The following is a 6,607-nucleotide window of genomic DNA, read 5'->3' as shown; positions in this document are numbered from 1 at the left end:
TCCTCCTGGAGTTGATCTTTGCTTATGGCGTGAGGTGGGAGTCAGGGTGGATTTTTTTTTTCCCAAGTGAGTAACAGGTGGGCCTGGACCATTCGCTGAGAGCGTCCCCACCCCCAGCTCTGCAGTGCCTCTCAGTTACAAGTGCGATGCCCGTGTGCCCGTGCTGGACTGCACTTACGTGGGAGGGTTCGGGGTCTGCTCTTTAGGTCTGGATCCCCTCAGCAGGCTGGTCAGAGTCGTGACCGTCGCCCTGTGCGGGTCTGGGCTGGACCCCATCCTTGCCTTGGCTGTGTGCCTGGCCCCGCCCCACTGCTCCAAGTCCTGGAGCTTCGCAAGAAGTCTGGATGCCTGCTGGTGAAGCCTTCCGTGTTCAAGATTGTCCTGTCCTTGGCTTTTGTATTTTTACATGCTTTTCCAAACTGGACCAGTTCCCATGATGAGATACTTGCTAAGGTATTTTATAGTTTGTGTTAAATCAATAAATTGAGGGAGAATGTACATCTTCACTATACATGAGAGGAAAGCACATAAAGTACAAATGAAAAATAATCACCTGGAATAAATGTTCTCGCATCAGAGCGGCTCACACCTTCATATAAAGAGAACCCAGGGAAGTCCCTGGGGGTCCACTGGGAAGGACTCTGCGCCTTTACTGCTGAGGGCCCCGGGTTCAATCCCTGGTTAGGGAACTAAGATCCCACAAGCTGCACCGCACAGCCCTAGAGTCCCTAGAAATTAAGAAAAGCAGCCAGATAGAGCACAAACGTCATCATCAGACCTTCGCAACAAACGAATGTAGTTTTAAACACAAGAAAACGTGCTCAGTCTTAGTGATGACACAAAAAACCAGAGTTTGGAAATATACTCTGGGGCTGTGTGGAAATAGGAACTTTTATTCGTCTTTGATGAGAATACAGGTTTCTTTCTGATGGAGACAGCTAGGTCACGTCTGCCAAAATTACAGATGCATTTACCCTCCGACTCAGCAGTCCCAGTTCAGGGGGTCCATCCCGTAGAAACACCTCTACACTTGGCACATGTACGTATTATTTCCTGCACCTTCCTCGTCAGAGCAAAAGGCTGGAAACATCCCAGCTCCCTCCACTAGAGGAGAGGACACGTGATGACCGTCCACCCGAGGAACAAAGTGTTACTGGGATAGAAAATAAGAGGGAAGGGAGGAAAACCTCTGAGCGCTGACCTGGAAAGATCGCCCCTGCTGCTGACCGCTGGCAGGGCTGAGCCTCGCTGGACAGTCCCCCGGACTCCAGGCTGCCTTTTCCAAGCACCTGGAGGAGCAGCTTGATCTGTGAGCCCGGGACTTCTGGCCCAGCTCAGCCACGGAGCAGCAGGGGGACTCTAGCCAATCCCCTGGGAGCACCGTCTGGTTCCCTCGGTGTACTCGAGCCCAGCCCTCTGAGTTACCGCCAGGAAGAGAGAGAATGGCAAGTTACCTTCTGTCTGAAAAGACCAAGGTTCCTTCGAGGCGGAACCTAGGAACAGACACCGTCACAGGCCCATTTTATGGAGGGCAAGGCTGAGGACAGTGAAGGGAACAGGTATGCGGGGGTGATGAGCAGCACGGGCACTCAGACCAAGACCTCACATCCCCTCCACCACAGCCCCCGCCAGGTCGGTCCTGAGCGGCTGGACAGGGACGCCTGTGGGACCTGCGGCTCCCACCTGAGCTGGGACACCTGCCCGCGCCCTGAACTCATCTGACCCCGGCCCCAGTCGGCTCCAGGCTTGTTCACCTCGGTGTTCCCAGGCCTCTAGAACACTGCCTGGTACGAGGTAAGCAAGTTAATTCTACTGAACCAGTGCACAGGCCTAAGAGGTAGGTGTTATGTTACACATGAGGAAGCGGAGAGATTCCAGGGTTTGTTCACTCAGGCCTTCTGTGCTGTGAGTGGTCCCTGCCCACCCCAGCCCTGCCCTCGGAGAGCCCACCCACGGGGGCAGCAGCTCAGCCACAGCCGCGGGGCAGGGGAGGTGGGGCGGGCAGAGCCAGGGCCTCTCCAGCACAACATCTTGCACTAGCTGTGGAGCTAGAGCGGGCTCTGGAGTCAGCGCCAGGGCAGAGCCCCCTGAAGCTCTAGGACATGCCCCATCCGCAGACAAGTGCCCGCTCGGGCCCCAGCTCCAGAGCTGGAGATGCGACCAGCTCCAGACTAGAGCCAGCTGCAGCTCAAAGGGACCAGCTCCAGAGCTAAAGCCATTTCAGTTGCTAGTTCTTGCACTGAATCTGGTATCAGTGCCAGAACTGGAATCAATCTGAGAACTAGAGCCAATTCTAGAACCAGCTCCAGCACGGGTGCCTGACACAGCCACGTTCCAGCCTCGTAAGCGGCACCGGCTCCCAGGCCTGTTCCACAGGCCGAGCCAGCCATCTGTCCACCCTCAGCACCCGTCCCCTAAGCTCTGGCTACTCCCGGCTACAACCCAGAGACCTCCTCCACCTCATCTGTGAAAGTGGAAGTTGCTCAGTCATGTCCGACTCTTTGCGACCCCATGGACTCTACAGTCCGTTGAACTCTCCAGGCCAGAATACTGGAGTGGGTAGCTGTTCTTCTCCAGGGGATCTTCCCAACCCCAGGGATCGAACCCAGATCTCCTGCATTACAGGGGAATTCTTTACCAGCTGAGCCACAAGGGAAGCTCGCCTGTAAGGGCAACACCTTATTTCTGTTACATGTTATAGATTTTTTTATATTTAATATGCCAAATTTTAGATTCAATATAATTTCATCTTTCAACAGTTTTAAGTGGGGCACTCTGTCAACTACATCCTCTGGACTGTTTAACATCACCACTCCCTAGTTCAAGAGCATCTTCATCATGACAACAGGAGCTCTGCACCCACTAAGCAGTTATACCTCAATCCCCGCCGCTGACAGCCATGAACCCGCTTCCGGTCTCCCTGCACGCCCCTCGCCGCAGCCTGCGGCCCCCTCCGGAGCACGACTGACCCTCCTCTGCCCCGCCCCACCAGAGGCGAAGACCTCTGACAACACCAATGTGTTCAGTGCCCTGGATCCACCGCCCACCATGACTTCGTCCTGGAGATGCTGACCTTCACCAGAGGGGTGAGGTCAGGCATGGAGCCAGCTCAACCCTCCCCCACATGAAGCCAAAGGGGCTCAAGGTTGCCAGCAGCAGCTTCTCATCACCCCCCGCACTGGCCAGTCACAGGGGGCCCTGCCAGGGTCTACACCCAGCTGGAAAGCCGAGCACGTACAGACTGAAGAGACCAAGGCCAGCAGGCCACCCTGTTCCCAAAAAGATGGTCCAGACCACCCGAGTGCACTTCACCTTGAACTTCTGCTGCCAAGATGACACCTGCTGTTCAACAGGCGGACCTGACCTCCGGCGGCCCACGCACAGCCCCGAGCACCTTCCCACCTTTGGACCAGCTCCAGGGTCTGAGCGCGCTCTGGCTGCCAGTCCAGAGCTAAGCCACGCCCATCTCCACTGGCTCGGGCATCACTTTGGGCACAGCTGCCAGAGGCAGAGCCGGCCCAGCCCTGGAGCCCGCCCACCAGGCCAGCTGCAGCTGACTTCCCGAGGAGCGCTGCCCACCAGCACGGCGCCCTGTCCACCACCCGGGCCCTGTCCTCTGTGCACCTCCCCTGCAGCTTCCCGGGTGCAGGTCACACGGTCCCTGGGTGTGCCATGGACACCCCAGAGCACCACTCACTCAGCGGGTGTGACCACCGCGGAGCTGGCCCCTACATCAGTCCGGGTCCCCCAGCACAGACTCCGGGACCAGGGAAAGCTCCCACCCGCGGCCGGGCCCAGCTCAGGCGGGCGTGGACCTCAGCCGTGGGGACGCTGCCCTGCGCTGCGTGAGCACGTGCCAGCTGCTCCACCCAGCAGCGTGTCACAACAACGGGAGCTGCGGCCCCGAGGCCCCTGGCGTCCAGGAAAACAAGGTGAACATGCCACCCCCCTCCCCAAACAGCTTTTCCCAGCTCTTCCTTCCGGCGACCAGTCTCCCCCTCCACACCACAGGAGTGGCCAAGAGGCCCCCAGTGCTGGATGCTGGCATGGGGCGCCCTGCAGAGTCCAGGGCCGCTGCTGCTCTCGCCATCCGTGGGTTCTGGGAGTCGACCCCGTCCTCATCCCCCGGGACTTCGGGCCTCCGCGGGGCCTCCAGCAGCACCTGGCCTTCAGCTGCCCGCACGTCCGTGGAGCCCCGGGCACACGAACGCTGGATCTCGGGGACTGCAGCCCAGGCCCTCGCTGTCACTCTCCATCCGGCAGGTGGACGACGCTGCATCATCCATGTCAGCCTGGACGTGGGAACACAACACAAAGAGCTTCGTGCCGACTGGGAGGGCGATGCCTCAGTCCCCTCACTCACACGTCCCTGGGTACAGACCTCTGCTGAACGGCCGCCCTGACGAGAGGCCGCCTGTGGACCCTCCGGGCAGCGGGCCCCACCCTGAGACGAGGCAGACGACCACCACAGCCCCCACTGTGCACAGGGGGAAACTGAGGCAGCCTCCTCCTCCTGGCAGGTTATCGGAGACCCATGCTTGGGGGGCGTAGTTAATGTGGCCTCCATGCTGCCTCCAAATCTAGGGTGCTGCGGATCTGATAGGACAGCCGCCTCATGTCCTGTCCCCCACACAACCTGCAGTGACCTCCGACCCCTGGCCCCACACTCCGAGCCCTGTGCGGTCTGGTCCACCCTCCCTCCCCGGGGAGCACCCCTAGCCCCCCACCCCAGCCTCCCTACCGCCTTCCTCCCTGGGGACCCTTCCAAGCCTTCCCCCGCTCAGAGCCCGCTGCCTGCAGCACCCCCTCCCCTATGCCCCCCAAATGACAGACTCACCACCAACCTGGTTCAGAGCCATCTTCAAGGCTCCTGTGCTGGAACTGATCTGGGGGTCAGAATGACCTGGGTTCAAACCTATAGCAGGACCACGTCCCGGCCCTGTGACAGGCCAGCTCCTGTGGCGACTCTCAGAGCCTCAGTTTCCTCCACTGAGGATGGAGTCAGCGACTCTGACCTTGGAAGGCTTTGAGGGGATAAAGGTTGAGAGATGAAGGCAAAGTGCTTGGTCTCAGGCGGTGGCCTGGCTGGGGGAGTCCAACACAGGATGAGGCCTCTGATGGTCAGCGTGGGCTCGGTGGAGGTGAAGAGCAATGGTCTGAGTCCCCCCATCACAGCTGGCCTTGGGCACTTAGAGCTGAATGACCTTGAGTGATGGGGCCGCTGTTCATCTACAAGGTGGGGTGAAATCACTGAGCACCCAGAAGGCACCCTAATAACAGGAACTGCCTCTCAACCCTCACCCATAAGGGTGGTGGGCCCCCTCCTCCATGGGTCCTTCCAGGAAGACAGGGGGCCAGGACAGGGCCTAGACGAGGAGGGGTAGGGGCGGCCTGTCCTTTCTCTTGGAGTAGACATCCACTGCCGCTCCGGGTCCCCGGGCCGGCCACGCGCTGAGCTGGACCCCGGGATGGAGTCTGGCTGCCAGGACAGAGGGGTCGGGGGTGGTTATTAGGCGACTTTCCTCTCCCGACGATGGCAACCCAGCGCGCCAGCACCCTGCGGCCGGCCTGGCTGGGCCGGGGTGGTCCCAGGGCTCGGGAGACGCGGGGGCCGCAGAGCCGTTGGCTGGACTAGCTGCGCGGAGAGCCGTTGGCGTTGCGCAGGTGCAGCGGCGCGCGCGGCCCTCGGGCCGGTGTGCGCGCCCGGCCGTCGACACGAGGCCCGGCTGCCCGGCAGGCCGGCGGCGCGCGCGCCTCAGAGTGGGTCCCGCCACAGTCACCCAGGATGGAGACCCGGGACCGCGACCAGCCTGGGCTGGACTCACGCATTCTCATACCCAGACCCTCATGGGCCCGTGGGTCGCTGCGGCCGCGAGAGGCAGGACTGGCCCCAGCCCAGGAGGTGGGCAGAGGGATTACTGCCCCCATTTCACTGATGGGGAAACTGAGGCTTAGAGAGAGACTTGCCCCCGTGCGCCCTACAGAATGACGGAGGCAGGATTTGACCCCAGTGCCTGTTAGACCCCTCGGGGCCCACCTGACATTCAAGCTGCATCCAGATGCTACAGGAGGGACCTCTGGGCTCTGCTGTCCCCTGAGCCGTTGGTCCTGGTGCCCAGAGAGGGAACCTCGTCCTCCGGTGGGGATGGGCTGGTCCGGGTACTGGGAGAGCCCGCAGAGCCCAGGGCTGGTGGCCATTCCGCAGCGGTCACTGCCAGCCCCAGATAGAGGCGTGGCTCTGACCCCCGATTTCACGGGAAGCTCAAGGCTAGGAGGGTGTGGCCCCCAGGGAAGCCAGGACCCCTGAGCGCCAGGAGGCCCCCAGTGTGGGACCGCGGTCAGGAATGATACAAGTCGGGTAGGCGGAGTCCTGACTCCAGCTCAGCCTCTTTGTAGCTGGTGCCCCGGGCAAGGCTGAGCCTCAGTTGCCCTGTCTGTGAAATGGGGAAGTCACTGGGCCAGCCTGATGGGTTGTTGGGAGAACCATCCGAGAAATGATGTGTCGGGGCTCTTGCTCGGTGCCTGGAATGCAAGAGCCACCTGCAGGTGGCGCTAGTGGTCAAGAACTGCCTGACAATGCAGGCGTCATTAAGAGAGGCGGTCGGTC

This window comes from Cervus elaphus, chromosome 11 (assembly GCF_910594005.1).
Source record: "Cervus elaphus chromosome 11, mCerEla1.1, whole genome shotgun sequence".
NCBI classification, from domain to species: domain Eukaryota; kingdom Metazoa; phylum Chordata; class Mammalia; order Artiodactyla; family Cervidae; genus Cervus; species Cervus elaphus.
Note: the sequence above shows the minus strand (reverse complement) of the source record.